General features: G+C 33.9%; 1 protein-coding gene across 2 annotated transcripts in view; it reads left to right on the plus strand.

The window, feature by feature from the left end:
- LOC142330580 (acetylcholine receptor subunit alpha-like) overlaps positions 1–18,513 on the plus strand; it is a 668,320-nt gene that overhangs the window by 439,367 nt on the left and 210,440 nt on the right. The gene's annotated exons all lie outside the window — the stretch shown is intronic.

The following is an 18,513-nucleotide window of genomic DNA, read 5'->3' on the forward strand; positions in this document are numbered from 1 at the left end:
TATATAAATATTCAGTGTATCCGCAAAACAATACTGGGGTTTTAAATGGTTAGAGAGCTTCGGAATAAACTCTAACCTTCTTATAAAGAGATGAAATGTACATTAAATGAAAGGGAAACATTCCCAAGTTTCTTACCTGTACTCAAGCCACCCTGGAACTTAGGGTGATGGAGAAAATTGGCCACGCATAAGCGGTGAATCAATGTGGCGTGAGCCGCATTATCGGACCGTGTGGGAGTTCCTTGATACCGTTACTTTGTTCAACCGGCATCAGTAGTTTAAGGGATATAAGACTCCTATCGCTTGCTATAGGAAGCTACCCTCGAGAAATAGCTTGCCATCGATCAAATATAGCTCCAAGTGCTATATTTAACCGATGAGAAAGTCGGTCAAAACGAAATAGGTACTGCTGACATTCAGCGACCTAGGCGTGGCAGCGAATCTCCGTTCTTGACGGAATAAATTTTAATTTATTGACAGGTCATATATTTTAGTATGTAGACGAGATGCGCCTACCCATTTTTGTGATATATGACAAGTGAGCCGTGGAACACGCAAGCGAGTGTTGTAGGGTACCACGCTTATTCCGGTCACGCAGTTAGGTAAGCTCTAGAAGCTAATTAGGATATTGATCGCTAAACCGTTTTGAAGCACAGTAGCCGTTTGTGGCACGGACATTCGGTCTTACGCTTTAGGGCGACAGAATGGGGTGGTAGTGGGAGAAATGCCAGACAAACCATCTCACTATAATGCTTTGTTTCGAAGCTATAACTATTTTAAAAAAACCAGTATATTTTACGGACACTCTTTATATAAGAAACAGAGATTTCTTATATACTCAACGATTTTTGCAGTTTTGGACTCTACGCATCTCTGAATGAGGGTATTTGTATAAATGTTTGTTAAAAAATTTCGTGTATTAAAGTGTGTGCTTATATATCTATATGCGTCGCTTATACGTAATTTTTTATTAAAGTGCTTTATATTTCATTTCAGAACCAGAATAGAAAAAATAATCTTAAATTTGGCATTTTGCCTTCTATATATAGATGCATTGACTGAATTAGAATTTGGTGTTAATATTTTTAAAGGTGTGAGGAGAGATATGACACTTTCAACTTGTTGGTTGGAAGTGTCGTATCTTGTGATATGTAACGGTTTTGATTACTTGTCATAATATGTTAAGGGGCGAGATGTATGACGGAGTGGGAATTTTATCTAGAGATGCGTCAAATTTAAAAAAAAAAAGTTTCTTTGCAATATTTTTATTTCTAGTCAAGACTTTCACAATAAGTTAAAAGTAAATTTTTTTAAATCCAACAAGCATTAATAAAATAAATAAATAAATATATACTTTCTACTTTTTATTATTTACTTAAATTGTAAATTTAATATATTATTACTTCCATTTTTGGGAGATATGATTTTCAGTTTTAATAATGATGTATTAAGAGAGAGAGAGAGAGAGATGATATATGTAGTACTAATGTTTTATATAATATTATATATTTCGAATATAATATATATTAATGTAACAACACTTCATCCTATGAAAATCGGGAACTCGTTGATTTTTTTACATGCTTTTCTTAACTTATAACAATTCAACCGTATTCTCAAATCTTGCATCATTAATTAAAATTATTTCCCAATGTCATACAATGGTGCTTTTCACAGCAACTTAAATCGGGTGAAATACAATATTACATTGTTACTTTCATATATTGCTGTATTTCATATATAGAACATTTATATATACGTTGTCGGAGACATAAGGGAACATCTTGAAGAAGGGAGCTGAATCGCTAAGATGTAGCTATCGAAACGATTGATTTTGACTGTCGATTCAGTACGAGTAGTTCAAGTGGGTTTCAATTAAGCGCATATATCAAGAACGGTCGATTTGATACTGTACTTCATTTACGTTCATACGTATCATCCTCTGAAGTAATACCTTACGATGGTTTCGGAGGCTAGACAGAAAAAAAGGTGGCTGTTGAAGCGGATTTTATTATAACTGGTGTAAATTTACCTTCTACAATTTAGCGAGGGGCGTCGCTAGCGCTCCCTCTGGCAAGTATGACAATTTGACAGAGAGGTGGCGACACTACCTCTATAATCTTTAAAATAGTATTTTTCGACACCTTCCGTATCTTCACATTTATTTTATTAAATAAATACCAGTGATTTTGGATATATGAATTACGTTTAAGAATTTTGAGTAAAATTGTAATCGTATGCGCAAAACCGTTTTTCGATTACAATTCTTGTTTTTTTATTGGAGCGCATCAGAGTTTCACAGTAACTATTCTAAAAATATTCAAACTTCAGAAGTGGTCCGACCGAGTTCAGTTTATCTAATCGGTCAAGAACGACTCAACCAGTTTTCATCAAATTTTAACTTACACATCAAAATTTTAATGAAACTGAGAAAGTACTCGGAGTATCTGAGAAGAAAAGATTAGAAGCTTTTGAAATGCGGTGCTATAGGAGAATGTTTAAAATCAGATGGGTGGATAAAGTGACAAATGAAGATGCGTTGCGGAAAATCGATGAAGAAAGAAGCATTTAGAAAAATATAGTTAAAAGAAGAGACAGACTTATAGACCACATATTAAGGCATCCTGGAATAGTCGCTTTAATATTGGAGGGACAGGTAGAAGGGAAAAATTGTGTAGGCAGGCCACGTTTGGAATATGTAAAACAAATTTTAAGGGATATAGGATGTAGTGGAAATGAAACGACTGGCACTAGATAGGGAATCTTGGAGGACTGCATCAAACCAGTCAAGTGACGGAAGTAAAAAAAAAAAAAAGTAAAAAATAATATAAGTTTATATTGCCGTTTAATTATAGCACTTTATTGTATGCGTTATGAATATAAAATGCAATAAAATTATTCATGCAGCGCGTTTTACCTCGTTTTATTGTTAACATATTTTTTCCGTCATTTCAGATTTGAATGCTTATCACTCGATAACGAACGCATTAACAGAAAAACGGGTTTCTCTTGTAAAATTTTAAATCGAAATCGTATGTCATATATCCATCTTCCTATTTAAAAAAAATTAAGTTTAATTCAAGATGGTGAAAAATAATTTAAAACCCACCATAATGTAGATTTCGTTTAACTACGTAGAACCCCCATTTCTTTCTGCCTCCAAATACCTCTCAGATATGCCGTATAATGAAAGCTGTTTCCAAATTTAAATATCAACCGATATCTTTTTTTTTACTGAACTATAATTTTTTAGCATTACTGAATTACATTTCACCAAATAACTATTTCTAATTACTATAATTATAAAAACATTAAAATAAAAACCCTATCGATAGTTTTACGACGAGTAATCCAGTTACTCAGTAGTCAGTGTACAAAGTAACAACGCTTTAGCCGAGATTACTATCCTGTTACGAAATATAAAGTACGGAAAGTCACCATAAAATTAATTAATCGCCGATAAAATATCTCTAAATTTATTTATTAATTTCTTTTCGATTACACTTATCGATTATTCTTGAGATTTTATTTTTTGCCGAAGCTATTATTCTTTTATTTAATTTAGCTAAGTTTTAATTTTTAAACGGGTGAACTTGATATCCGTGATTCATCCAGTTTTAAAAAAAAATTTGCAAAAGTTTCAAAATCAATAACAAATCATACAAGATTAAAACGACGGAAAAATACTGGTGGAGGAAGTAAGTAGGATATATTGATGCAAAGGACACCCTTGTGCCGTACTTTATCAAACGCTTGACTTATGTCAAGAAAGATTGCCGAACGATATTTCTTTTCTTCGAGTGCTATAGATATTATTTACAAGCTATAAATTTTTTTCTATCGTACCGTATTCGGTGTGAATCCAAATCGGAAGTTAAAAATATAATTTACGATTCTATTTATCGGTATTAATTTTTAAGTAATAATTTTTCTAATATTTTGAGAAAGTGTAATAAACAATGGAACCGATAATAACATTTGAGATGGTTTATCAATTATATGAATAACTGGTATTTGGTCAAAATGAATAAATAAATAATCCCTACTCTTTATAAATAATAGTTTGTTTAAAATCGAGGATAGAATGGGTTATCAAAAGATTTAAAAAAATTGTTTAATTTTTTTTGAATGGGTTATTCGCGTATATGTATATTAGTATACATTAAAAATAATTAATTGGCCTGTATCTGATTACACGTTTTATTATTTATTTTGCAGTAATATTTAAAAAATATTTGATATCTTTGTATTTTTTCTTTTTCCTTTTTACAGTATGAATTAAAAAAAAAATCTGATGAGCATTGATGATACACATTTTTCTTCTTTTTTTGACCCGTTTAATCATCTCTTAAAAATGTTGAAGATTTTTCGGCACTTCTTTGTTGTTTATCGGTCTCAACAGAACTCGTCTAGTTCTGTGCCGGGTCTACGAAAATTTTATCTTTACTTTGATCTTTCTCAAATACCACACCGTTTACATTCGACATCATAAAGGCAAACTGCCCTTTAGGTATTAAGTTTTTCATTTCGGGTGCTAGCAACACCCTTTTTTACACGACTGTCCAAAAAGGAATGTAATATATTTAGGTTGTAAATTTGTATGTATGTATATATGTTTGTTACACTGTAGCAGCTCAACGGCTGAACCGATTACGATATATGACTCCGTATGGGAATCCTTCCGTTACCGAGAGTGTCATATATGTGTCATTATATATATATATATATATATATAAGGGTGATTCAAAGAAACGGGAAATTTTGAAAGTTGTGTTGGTAGCCGTGGGCGATTGGTACCACTTGATAAGTGGCGCCAGCCTCTCTAACCTAACCTCCCATTTAGTTGTCATGGATCCTTGGAGCGGTGCGCAACGTCCATTTGCTATCAAAGCGTTTTACAAAAACAATGACAGTGTGGAGGCAGCGCGTAGAAAATTTCACCGTCATTTTAATCCGGGACGGCACGTCCCGGATTAAAATGACGTGTTCCATCAGTGTTGCACGTGTTCCATCAGCACGTGCAATTAAAACACGGATATCTAATTTTGAGGAAACCGGTTCGGCAATGAAAAAGAAACCTCCAGGCCGTAAGCGAACCATCCGTACACCACAGAATGTTCAAGCTTTACGAGATGCTGTGACACGAAGTCCACATCGGTCAATCCGTCGTCTCTCAGCATCTCTACAATCGCATAGTTCAAGTGTTCGAAGAATGTTAGTGAAGGTCTTGCAATACCATCAATACAAGTTGCAGATCGTCCAGGAACTGAAACCGAACGATGTAGTTGTGCGAGCACAATTCTGTAATGTAATGCTTCAGAAGATAAATGATACCGAAGAGTTTGTTCACGAACTGTGGATGTCAGACGAAGCTCATTTCCACCTTAGTGGATTTGTTAACAAGCAAAATTTCAGATACTGGGAACAAGAAAATCCTACGCAGCTACACCAGCGTCCGTTGCACAGCCAGAAAGTGACGGTGTGGTGTGCTATGTCATCTTACGGTGTTATAGGCCCTTATTTTTTTGAGGATGACAACGGTCGTGCGATTACAGTGACGTCGGCTCGTTACGTAGCCGTGCTTGAAACCTTTGTTGTGCAACAACAAAAGAGATTTCCACCGATTCTTAACACAGCCTGATTTCTACAAGACGGAGCAACGTCACATACTGCACAAATATCGATGGCAGCTATACGCCGATTGTCTGGACAACGTGTCATTTCACGAAATGCTGACATTAGATGGCCTCCCAGATCGCCTGATCTCTCAGCTTGCGATTACTTTTTGTGGGGTCACCTTAAAAACAAAATGTTCCACAGTAGACCTGCTACAACGGAAGAACTGAAGGCAAAGATCCGAGAAGCAATTGCGGAAATTCCAAGAGACTTCGTGAGTGTTTACGTAGAAGAGGAGGTCACCTGGAAGATGTCATCTTTAAAAAATAAACTAAAAAGTATGTTTCCTAAAATGGGAACATTTGTACAATTACATGAAATAAAATTCATTTTCTAAAAATAATTTTCATTAACGTTATTTAATTTTTTTAATTTTCCATTTCTTTGAAACACCCGTATATATATATATATACACGAGTAAATACCTATTTACATATACCTACCTTTTGGTTATAGTTCGTTATTTTATGAAGAAAAACAATCACAAACGTAAAAACTCTGATGTGGACACCACATGACTTCGTTGTACGCCTATTAAATTACATATACATATTTTTTGCTGCACTTCATTTAAACCTATTGCGTTTTAAAGTGAGATGCGATCATGCAATTCTTTAATAAAGTGACACTTACACAGTTGCTAAAATGTTAGTTTTTATTAACATCAAATATTTATACAATTATTAATTCAATAATCTTACCAAAAACATTAGGGTAGAGTAAAAGTCCCTTTACTACGTTTTAAATAAATGTATCTATCTAATATTATGTTTTTTAAATTATTATGATGCAACAATCAATAAAATAAAAACAAAAACGAACATATAAAGAGATTTTTCACCAAATCTGATGTGGACACCACATGAATTACTTGTACGCCTATTAAATTACATATACACATATTTTTAAAATGAATCCCAACCACCAAAGAACACCGGTATCTAAGATCTAGTATTCCAATCCGTGTAAAAGTAACTGCCTTTACTACAACTTCGGAACTCTCACTTCGAAATCAGCTAATTTGCGAAGACGCGTTCACCACTAGACCAACCCGGCGGGTTTGTTTATATTCGTCCATTTGTATGTAATAAATTCCAATTGTATCTTGCTTGTCGAATGTGGTGATCACGTAACTACCGTGAATGGCGATTCGTACTGCTAAACGTTAAAACATTTCAGAAGAGTTTTAAAAAACAACGTGGATTTGTATGAGGATGCCCGGCCACATACATAAACAGTAAAATTTACAGAAACAGTAAAATTTTGTTGGAAAATCTTCAGTCGCTCACTCTATAGCCCTTAATTAGCTCTCAGCGATTATTTTCTTTTTCCTCATCTTAAACAGCGGCTGAAAGGACAAAGACTGGACGATGGCGACGAATTGAAAAATCGCGTTACTGCACGGTTTGTCACTGGCGGCGAATTCTTGAAGAGATGAAGAAGCAAGTGAAATGCTAAGAAAAGTCGTAAATAATTGTGTGTGTATGCGTAAGAAATCCTCGTAAAATAAATTCACAATTTTCAATTTTGTTTCCATTTCAAAACGTACTTTAAAAACACGCCTCGTATGCGTGTGAAATGTGTTCTTCAAATACTTTTTATTTCCATTAAACGCTTTATGATTTTTTTTTTTACTTGGAAAAATGACATTTTTTGTTTTATTTATATCATGGTATTTATTATTATTCGCAAGGCTGAGATGAATCGATCACATTCGATTTCTATTTCATAAAAATCAATATTAACGTTCCAGACTTTTACGGAATTCAAAGTAATTATTCGTACATTACTTTTCTCACTCAGACAGTCTGATAAAATAAATAATTTTCATAAATGTTTTTTTTAAACGGTTAAATGCCAAATGATGTAATTCGTCAAGTCTTTTACTAGATTAATATTTATATATAAAATTGTTTACGGATAGTGACGGCGAAGGGAGCGATAGTGACATCGCTCTCATGAGGTCGTCTGTCACTTTAACATCAAAAGCGATCAGTAAACGTTAAATTAAACGATGATCATTAATTTCCATCATACGGTATCGGCATCTTTAGCCTTTAGCTCTACTCGGTGTCAGAAAGCCTGTTCGGCTGTAAAATTATTATATCAAGCGTTTCCTGTATTTAAAGCCAATAACCCTAAAGAAAAATGTCAGTAAAAGAGAGTAAAATATCGAATTCTTTACAGTATATCGTTAGACAAAAGCAGAATTAATATGCCCGAAAATACATATCGAATTCGGGAAAATATTTTAAGGTTTGAAAATACGGTTTATCGTATAAAAATATACATTTACCATTTTTTTCACGGTTTCGTATATTAAAACAAAGTATAAAATTAATTTTTTAGCGCTGTTGTATTATTCAGTAACCGATAATTTTTAGGGTAAAGTCATCAGCAAAGAAAATCACAATATACATTTGATTCGTGTTTTTCGGGGTTTTTCACCGGAAAAAATTGTTTTTCGTCTGTATTACATTTGGAAAAGTTGTTAATCTCAACAAAAAAAAACAGACAACTTTTATTTAAACAATTTTCTTGAACGACTTACCGTTTTGGAGCTGTAGCTTGTGAAAGTGTGAAAATGTTGTGAATTGGGCACGTGTTAGAAACCGGTCTAGTCGTTTACGTTTTTTACAACTTCAGCGCCACCTAGTATTTCAATTTCAAATTATACGGCATAACTTTAAAGACATTAATTGTAGAGGAGAATTTCCTCTACATTTTTTGTTTGAAAATCTTTTCTCTAAAATGCATAGATTTAGAGAAAAACGCATTTCAAAACCTTTTTAAATAATTCGAGTTTTTCAAAAATTTATGGGAGGGGAAGTTAAAAATCTGGAGTTAAGCTTCCCTCATCACCCCTAACGCATGGACAAAAGATCAATCGGTAGGTAAGGATTTTCAAATACAGCCTATTTGGTGACAAATTGCCTGTACTAATTATAGCAACGAAGTATGTTCTGGTAAATTGTTATTACAAATAAAATTATTATTTTGTTCAATATATATGTGAAGTAATTTATCTATTTATTTCTTGAAAGTATACGATTTTATCAAGCGTGTTAAACCAAAGGACTCTAAATAAATAGCAACAATGACGTAATACAAATGACGTATATGAAACGGGTTGTTACTTTATTATAGACCATGATGTTTTGATTTTCTTTGACGCGGCATAGTTATTTACGAAAATTATTTTTAAATAGCCCGTACGCATTACTTTTGTGACAACCAGTTGTACCTGTTCAGCACGCTGAGGTATAGGACTGGTGTAGAGGCGGAAAGTGGTGGCAGCTTGAAAGGGAGGGCCCGCTTTTAGATTTTCCATTTACATAGCAAAACTTGTAGAGAATTTAATTCTGAACAAAATGGTCTAAGATATGTTGAATAAAATAAAGAAAAGTTAGAAAAATTTGAATTTTATTTAACAGTATACAAGACCAAAGTGCATTATACGTAGCAGTTTATGGTCAAAATTGAGCCCGCCATTTTCAATACATTTCTTGGCACGCTTTTGTACTGCATTTTTACTCTTTTTGTTCTTCAGGGCTGTTTTTAAGTTGCTTAGCCGTATCCAAAATGCGAACAATTAATTCCTCGCAAGAATGTATTTTTGTTCTATGTACAATATTTTTCATCCATCCCCAGACGCAAATATGTAAACGTGTTAGATCAGGTGATCTTTTTGGCCAGGAATACGGACCTCCACAATCGATCTATTTCTCAGGTAAATGATCCGACATTTCACTGAAAAAAGGAAAGAAGACGAATCTACAACCGTTTCCTGGGTGTAGATGTTGAACTGGTTGATTATGATAAAGATAAAACTTGTTTTGTTTAAGGGTCCTCCAAATTATCGAATGCGAAACTCCGATCGGATTAGAAAAAGACACCGTGTTCCGTCGCGTAAACTGAGCTTAACGGCATATAATAATTTCATTAATAACAGCGTCGTGCTGGACAGATCGTTCGTAGCTGGTAAGAATAGTATTAAATCTGTTTCCCAAAGATTGCAAAATGTGTTTATTACCCATTTAACAAAGTTATTTTACGTCAAACATAAAAAACAGGGATTTTACCGTAATATATTGGTTTTTGCCCCAGATTTCTCAAGAAATACCGCCAATACGGTTCTGGGAGCTATTTTATTCAATTTTTTAGATCAAAACCCATAAGAAATTATTAATTCTGCTCCTTAATTAACATCTTAAAGATTTCATTTCGATCTCATTTCACCGAGATACCTGAAATCCGAACGAAATCTTTGAGTAGCCGTAACTCGTAAACGAAGCGCTTTAGGAAAAATGTTTTTATGAACTTTTTTCCATTATTTTTTCGAATAGAATAAGTTATGAAAGTCCCGGGAGAACTTCGTAATACACTCTGTAAAAATTGTTGTAGAGATAATCGTCCGTTTAAGTCGCTTATTAATCGTGTGTACTTATTTGAAATTTTTTAAGCCTTATGAACAAAAACAATTATTTTTTTCTACTACTATCAAGAATATGAAACCCCTTTTAATCAATTTCAATGAGAAATAATATCGTTTTGCTTATTTTTATTTCTGTTATAAAAAATATTTATTTGCCATTTGGTAGATACGTTGAGTAATTTAATCAAAAATGTATTTTAATATGACTGAAACTGGAGATTATTAACGGTTAGGATTTTTTTTCTTTAATTATTTACATCCTAAGAATATTTTCACGTAAAAAATAATTTTACGAAAAGTGTTTGATATCAGTCAAATTATTTTTATCATTATTTTTTTGTTTACCTATCCTTAGAGCTAAATAATTTGACCGGCATTCGAGTAAGCGAGTGAAAATGAAGCCACTTTGTTTTTTTTTACATCGGTAGGACGGATGCGTGTAGGGGAATCACCAGAGGAATTAACGGCCTGAATCGTACAGACCGCATTTAATTTTCCAGTCGATGATGATGGAACCCGTCACGTCATCGTCGAGTGGAAAATTATATTCAAATTACGTTCGTACAATGTACAAAAAAAAAAACCACAATAAATCAAACGTAAAATTTTTACGGCGTAAGAAATTTTCATTGCAGATTACAGGAGCATAATAACGAAACAATAGGGTTGGGGAACCGTACTCCAGCAGTGTCACGTGATACGGTTTCCCCTCCGGCAGTGCCACCCCTCTTTTCATTTCATCACTCTTTCACTTAAACGCATCCTAACAGCTGTAAAAACTAATAATGCATTTTTCTAGTTTATTTTCCAACCCTTAAACTATTAGCATAACAAAACTATCATAAAAATTCATTTATAAGTTTTTCATATGCAGATACAACGGTTCTAAATCGGTCGATATCATCTAAATAAACAAAAGATTTTAACTGAAAATACGTTTTAAAAAGTATTCCTGCACCATTATATGTTTATGAAAATGTAAAATACGTTTCTAAACTGTATTTACAAATAATCTAATTATTTCAAATTGCGATCTCATTTCATCGGGGTAACTGAAATCCGAGCGAAATCTTTCACTAACCGTAACTCGCAAACGAAGTACTTTAGGACAAATGTTTTTATGAAATACAAACGTAGATAAATTTAATTTAACAAATGAAATAATTTTTTTAAAGATGTTGAAAAAACAATGTCATAGATTTTCTAAATCTTGTATCATAAAAAAAAATTATAAAAAGTAATGAGATTTTCTTTCGAGGAAAAACAATATTTATAATACGAGGATCATTCGATAATTAAAAAGACAAATGGCAACGGCGGAAACATTATTATATAATAAAATAAATTGAAACTATCTGATTTTGAAATCGGTATCCCTGACGTAGAAAAAATCGGTATCTATTTGTAAAGGATTTCCGTATTAATATCTGTTTTATTTATTTCAAAATATCGCTCCGCTTGAAACGTGTAGAGTGAAAGAACAGAGTATCGTGATGTAACTTCTATTTTCTGAAGGGGTAAAATTAATTTTCTCTGAAGGGATGAATTCTCAGGGGTCTGAAATTCATTTTCAGATGTTAAACGGTACAGTAAAAAAAATATGAACCGTCCAAATTTTCATAAGCGAGTCAAAAAGTTTAAACGGGTCAAAATAAGTCTCGCCGATTTTCATCTTATTTATGAAAATCATATGATTTTCATCTTTCATAAGACCTATGAAAGTTTCGAGTGACGCTTTACAAAATCTCATCAATGATCTTATTCGTGAGGGCAGACGCATAAAATTTTGAAGTATTTCTGAAATTTCTAGTGGAGATATTGGAGCTTTCTATTCTACTATTCACGATAAAAAGAATTATTGCAAAATGTTCAAGGTGGATTCCAAAACGGGTCGACAGGGTGGCACCCGAATTCACATTTATACGGAACTTAAACCACGGTTAATGCTTTTTTAGGCCGCATAATAACTCGAATTCATGATTTTGAGCCTGAATCCAAACGTAAGAATGAAATGAAATCATCGGTGTTCTTCGGGCAGGGAAAAATTCAAATCCTAAACTTCAGCCGGTAAAGCAATGTTAACGAGGTTTTAAAATTATAAAGACTGAATTTGTCGCGGTTATTTGAAAAAAACATGTTACAGTAGTGAGTACTATTATGACATGCGAGAAAGTAATGTGAACCCCACAATAAGGAGGAAATGGTTCCCTCCCAAAAGACATACTTTTTTTCATAATATAGCCCGCCTCCAAACCCCGCAAAGGGCAATGAAACTATTCAAGTCGTGTAAAGAGGTTTAAGTTTTCGATCTCTCACCATCATTTGTTTTTTTTTTTTTTTTAAAGAATTCGTAGCACCGAGTTCGACAACAATCAGCAGATTAATAATATAGTTCAAGAATGGCTCAGATAGCGAGATGAGCAATTCTTCACTACCGAATAAGAAACCTCACAAAAAATGGGATAAGACCTAAGTTTAGACGAGATTGTGTTGAAAAGCAGCGTTAGTATCATTACCATTAAATAAACACGAATTAAAAAAAAAAAAACATTGCTCTTTAGTGTGGGATAATTATTAATATAGGATAATTAAAGAGCGTGCGTGTGATCATTTTGTATTGTTACCATATATATGCTTAATTTAATATCGGCGGGCGATAACGGTAGCAACGATGTGAGCAAGCGCACAGTATACGGACGCGCTCATACAAGCGTCACTCCCGCTGCGCACTTCTCCCATCATAGCGGCGCTGCAGCCCCACCACACTTAGGCTCCTATAAAAGAGCGTGCACGAGAGTGAAATTTCAAATCATCGTCGACCACCACCTGGAGAAGACCAAGAAGAAGAAGAAGAAGAAGAAGATGGAAGAAGACAGAAGAAGTTCCCTGGTCGGTTCAACGTGAGATCTCCCCGCGGATGTCAACATACCCGCTAGAGCAGCAGGCCTGGCCTGCCCGCCGAGGGAGTCGCTGGACGCGGACGCTACCTTCCCGCTCCAGCTCCAGCTCCAGCTCGCCGGGCTTCAGTCGCCCTGGCCGGCGGACTCGGCAGCAATAGCCGGCCCAGTGTGGGATCGCTCGGGGAGAACCGCGCCGGCGAAGAACGACCGACGCCGCCCCGACACTGCGGAGCTCTGGGGGCCACCAATGTCACGCTGTAGCGGGGACCCAATTGCCGCTGAGGGAAAGCCCGGTCGGATTTCAATGGACGAGCCGCAACTTCCCGACTTCGCCGAAGTCCATCTTCAAAAACCAACAGCTCTTCTAGAGCTAACGACAAAGAACAGCCATTTTCAGGGCCACCGCAAGGTTATGAATTACGTGCCATCGAAGCCATTCACGACAGTATATAGTATAATTTTGTTTTCAAATATTTTAAATTTATTTATAAACATATGTATATGTATAGATTAGAAGCTTTTGAAATGCGGAGCTATAGGAGAATATTAAAGATCAGACGGGTGGATAAAGTGACAAATGAAGAGGTATTGCGGCAAATAGATGAAGAAAGAAGCATTTGGAAAAATATAGTTAAAAGAAGAGACTTATAGGCCACATACTAAGGCATCCTGGAATAGTCGCTTTAATATTGGAAGGACAGGTAGAAGGAAAAAATTGTGTAGGCAGGCCACGTTTGGAATATGTAAAACAAATTGTTAGGGATGTAGGATGTAGAGGGTATACTGAAATGAAACGACTAGCACTAGATAGGGAATCTTGTGAAGCTGCATCAAACCAGTCAAATGACTGAAGACAGAAAAAAAAGTGTATGTATAAAGTATTTCAACGCGAGTTCATACATCTAAATCAGTTCAGCCGTTGAGCTGCTTCGTTGGAATAAACAAACAAATATACATACATACATACACCCTAAATACATACACTCCTTTCTGGGCAGTTGTGTAATAATAATTTCTTCGCTGTAATAATAATAATAATTTCGCCATTTGTCTCTAATTATTGAACGATTCGCATAGACGTAGTGACTGGCTTACGTATAGATTTGATACATTAATAATCCTAAAGGTAGAATAAATTGAGTTATTAGTAAAAAAAAATAAATAATTATATAAAAAAAATCACTCTTGAAATTGATAATAAATAAATAAATTTAAATTAAACGAACTACCCAAAAGAAACAAAAATATTGAAGTATTTTGCACAAATAAGAAACAAATAGTGGATCTACATGTTATAATTCATTATAAAATTAAATATAAAAGGCTGCTTGAATGAATAGTAACGTCCTGGTTAAATGATTTAAAAAAATCGTACGCCCAGATATCAGTTAATTAGTTACGAGCGATATAGTTCTATATATATATCTTAAAGTTCGATTACTTTAAGATAACCGACGCTCTATAGAATTTGTTAATAAGAAGAAACATTTTCTTGAAATTTACGGAAAAATACTTAAACGTTTGAATGACATCAAATTACAGCATAACGCTGGTATGACAAATTTCGAAAAAAATCGTCTTTACAGACGATCACTGGCGGAGATTCCTTTACACAATAAAGATAATGTTCAAAGTCTGTTCATCTAGAGTAAAAAAAGTTTTCAACATACATTAAAAACAGGATTGAATTGAAAATATTAAATTTTAAGTCGTTTAATGAAGACAAATAACATAACAAAAAAATAAATATAAAATTGATTTTAATACAGTAAAAAGGTTAGGAAATGAAATAAATACTTTTAAAGGAAAAGTTCTTTAAATGATACCGGTAATATAAAAAATACAAAAGCTCAGTTAATAATAGAAAAGTTACCGCAGGACAAAATAAATAATAACTTTATTTGCGGGTACAAATACATAAAGTGTTAGGAAAGTCTGAAAACTGCTTTAAATTAGAAAAGTGTAGTAAAATAATATGTTTTTTAAGCTGTACACATCTGCATCTGAATTGTAAAATCAAATCTTGATTGAAAACTTTTCTTTTCTTATATCCTGTATACATACTGGGTTAACAAAATACGGGAACCGTTAAATATTTTTTCGACAATTAAACGTAAAAAATAATTTTATTTTACGCTTCAAGATTAAAAAACCTAGTTTTTGGTACGAGTTAACTACTTGGAGTTAAGATGAATTTTGAAACTAGCTGTAAAAAATATTAAACTATTTTGGTTTGGGTTATCGTATTCTGAAGTTTTTTATTTCAAATTTTTCTTTTCATCGGCCTTTAAAACTGTGTTAAAAATGTTTGATTTGCCTTTCAAGGATGCATGGAGTACGGTGATCTGTTCTATTATTATTTATGTTTAATTTAGTTGTCGGCCTCCGTGGCGCGTGTGGTAGCGTCTCGGCCTTTCATCCGGAGGTCCTGGGTTCGAATCCCGGTCAGGTATGGTATTTTCACACGCTACAAATCATCCATCTCATCCTATTAAGCAATACCTAACGATAATCCCGAAGGTTAAAAAAAAAAAAAAAAAAAATTATGGAAGTGAAACCAGCACAAAAATGGCAAACTGAATCATTTTTGCGATCCGCTTGTCAATTTTTTATTCTCCTATGTACGTTGCAATCTGTTCTAGTAGTGAACAATAAGAAACACCTCTCTCCAAGGCCCAAAGAGATAAGGATGATGTGTATGAACGCATAGGTATAGACTTGTACGTACTCAGGCCGACCATTCCTGAGGTGGTTAATTGAATTCCAACCACCAAATTACACCGATATCCACTGTCTAGTATTCAAATTCGTATAAAAGCGACTGACTTTTACTTGTAAAATTTCTATTGTTTTTATCGATTATTACTGTTAGAACGATAATGTTTTCTGATTTTATTACTTATGTATTTTATTTATTATTTGTAATATGTTACCTTTGTTATCTGTTACCATTGTTTTCCTTAACTAATTTCTTCGTTTGTGTTACGAGAGGTTTTCTTGGCATTTCTCCAGCCACCACCCCGTTCGGTCGCCCTAAAGCATAAGACCGAATGTCTGTGCCACAAACGGCTACTGAGCCTCGAGACAGTTTAGCGACCAGTGTCCTAATAACTCTTAGAGCTTACCTAAATGCGTGAGCAGAATAAGCGTGGTACCATAATCACTCGCTTGCGTGTCCCACCGACCACTTGTCATATATCACTAAAATGGGTAGGAACACCCCGTCAATTACTAATAATATATTTTACTTCAATAAATAAATTTATGTCGTCAAGACAACAATTCGCTGCCACGCATAGGTCGCTGAATGCCAAGAAGTACCTGGCCATTGTTTTAGAGTGCTTGTAGCTTTAGTCGGCTGGTGGCCAGCCGTAATTCTCCAGTAGCTACCCACAGCAGCGAGGTAAGAGTCTTTTCCCTTAGATAAACTGCCGATTCCGGTTGAACAAAGCAACGGCATCAAAGAACGCCAATACAATTCGACAGTGCGGCTCTTATGAGTGGCCAATTTTCCCCTTGACCACTGTTCCAGGGTGGCCTGAGCTCTAGCTCCCCCCCCCCCCCCCAAGAGCTGGGCTGTCGAACATCATGTGTTCGTTCGTCCTCCCCGCAGATGCACAGCTGATCAGCTGCCAGGCGGAACCAAACAAATAATAGTTTAAATTCGCGTGGTTGGAGAGCACTTGAACTCCGTTGCCCTTAGAAACGAAGTAGAGGCGTAACATCCCCCAATTTCTGTATAAATCTACACAAGGACCTACCCTTAGTCGTGTCACGAGATGTTATTAATATTTTACTTGAGGCGGGCTATCTTGGGATGGTCTCCTGACACATTAGCCAAACAGTTTTAGTTATGGTCCCGAGCCTTTCGGCGACCGATTGTAAAAATAAATCGCTCAAAAAGAAAACTTATCGATTTCAGCCGACTATTTCACCTGTTTATCAACCGATTTAAGTAAATGAAAAGTAATTTTTTTACAATAAAAGATTTATCATTTTTATTAAATAAAACATAATTCGATAAAACTAATATTTACAATGAGTGAAATGATTAAAAAACTTATCTGGCCACCATTTTTTCACAGTTTTGGGATTTTTTTCAAAGATAAGATTTTCACATTTATTTATTTTGTACACGATGTTATTGGATATATTTTCACCAAATTTCATTAAAATATCTCAATTCATTTTTAGGATATACATTTTTGACTAAAATGATGAAAATAGGGAAAAATAAAGAGAGATAAGGCATTTATCCAGATGAACTATTTTTTTAATTATTATCTCTTGAATTAATTCCTAAAATTTGGCCAATACGTCCCAGGAAAACTTTATACATGCATATTGCTCATTACAACATTAAAATGACAATTTTTTGTAAATTTAGTCTTTGTTATTTCATTTATTAGTAAAATAAAACAACAAATAAAGTTTCGTATTTCTAACGCCAGACATCATAATAAATAACTTTTAAAATATTACATTTTTATGTCTCGGTTGAGAAGAAAAATTAGAATTAGAGAAGGGATCGATAGGTTACGGATTCCTAGCGGGAGTAGAGTTCAATTTATTTGTTAATATCCATTAATCAAATTCTTATAAATTTATTAATTTTAGATAATAAATTTTTTAAATTATCAATGTAATTTTTTCAAAATCCAAACTTAAACCCGCTGCCATTTCGAAAATTTCACCGTTACAAACATCGTACCAACTTTTATTTTTACTCTCTTTTTTTAGACCTTTAAAGAATGTTCTGTTAAAATTCATCTTTCCTTTACTTCTTTTTATTCGTAAAAATAAATAAAATTGTAACCGTCTGGTTCTTCTTACTCATTGTAAATTAAATAAAGTTGTGTATATTCGACTGGCCTTGTTTACAGCTGATATTTTATATTACTAATGTAACAATGTGTCTAGTTGTGTATTATTCAGTCTTAACTCTACTCTTCAGAGACTCAACATGTTCATATGATTAATGCATTACTAATTAATTTGCAACAATGTCATATATACGAAGCATAAATTCAAAGATTATAATAAAAATAATTTGGAATATAGACTAAATAAGGACTTATTTAAAATAACTAAACTAAATAAGGATTTATTTAAAAACCTTAACTAAATAATTAATTCTAACCAAGGTACTAAACCAAGGCAGACGTTATTCGATAGTATCGCACAAAGGTTTTACTTAAAATATTTGAGTTACAACCCCTGGACCATCCGCCAAGAAGGGGTTGAAATTCTATTTCTCGTCAAAAGATAAAGTAGTTGACCGTTACCTTATCCTGAAAGTTACAGTGTTCTATCTGGAAGAGTTTTAAAGTTGTTGAGGGGTTTGCACAATTTTGACTCGCTCTGTATATTGTACTATACAGGAAATAGCCTCCAACATGTGTACATACATAATTTATTGACCGATAAAATTAAATGACTGGTACGGAATCGTTAAAGATGATTTTTTTTTAGTAGGATACAACTTACGTATAATGTTTAAAA

This window comes from Lycorma delicatula, chromosome 9 (genome assembly GCF_047948215.1).
Source record: "Lycorma delicatula isolate Av1 chromosome 9, ASM4794821v1, whole genome shotgun sequence".
In the NCBI taxonomy this organism is placed as follows: Eukaryota; Metazoa; Arthropoda; class Insecta; order Hemiptera; family Fulgoridae; genus Lycorma; species Lycorma delicatula.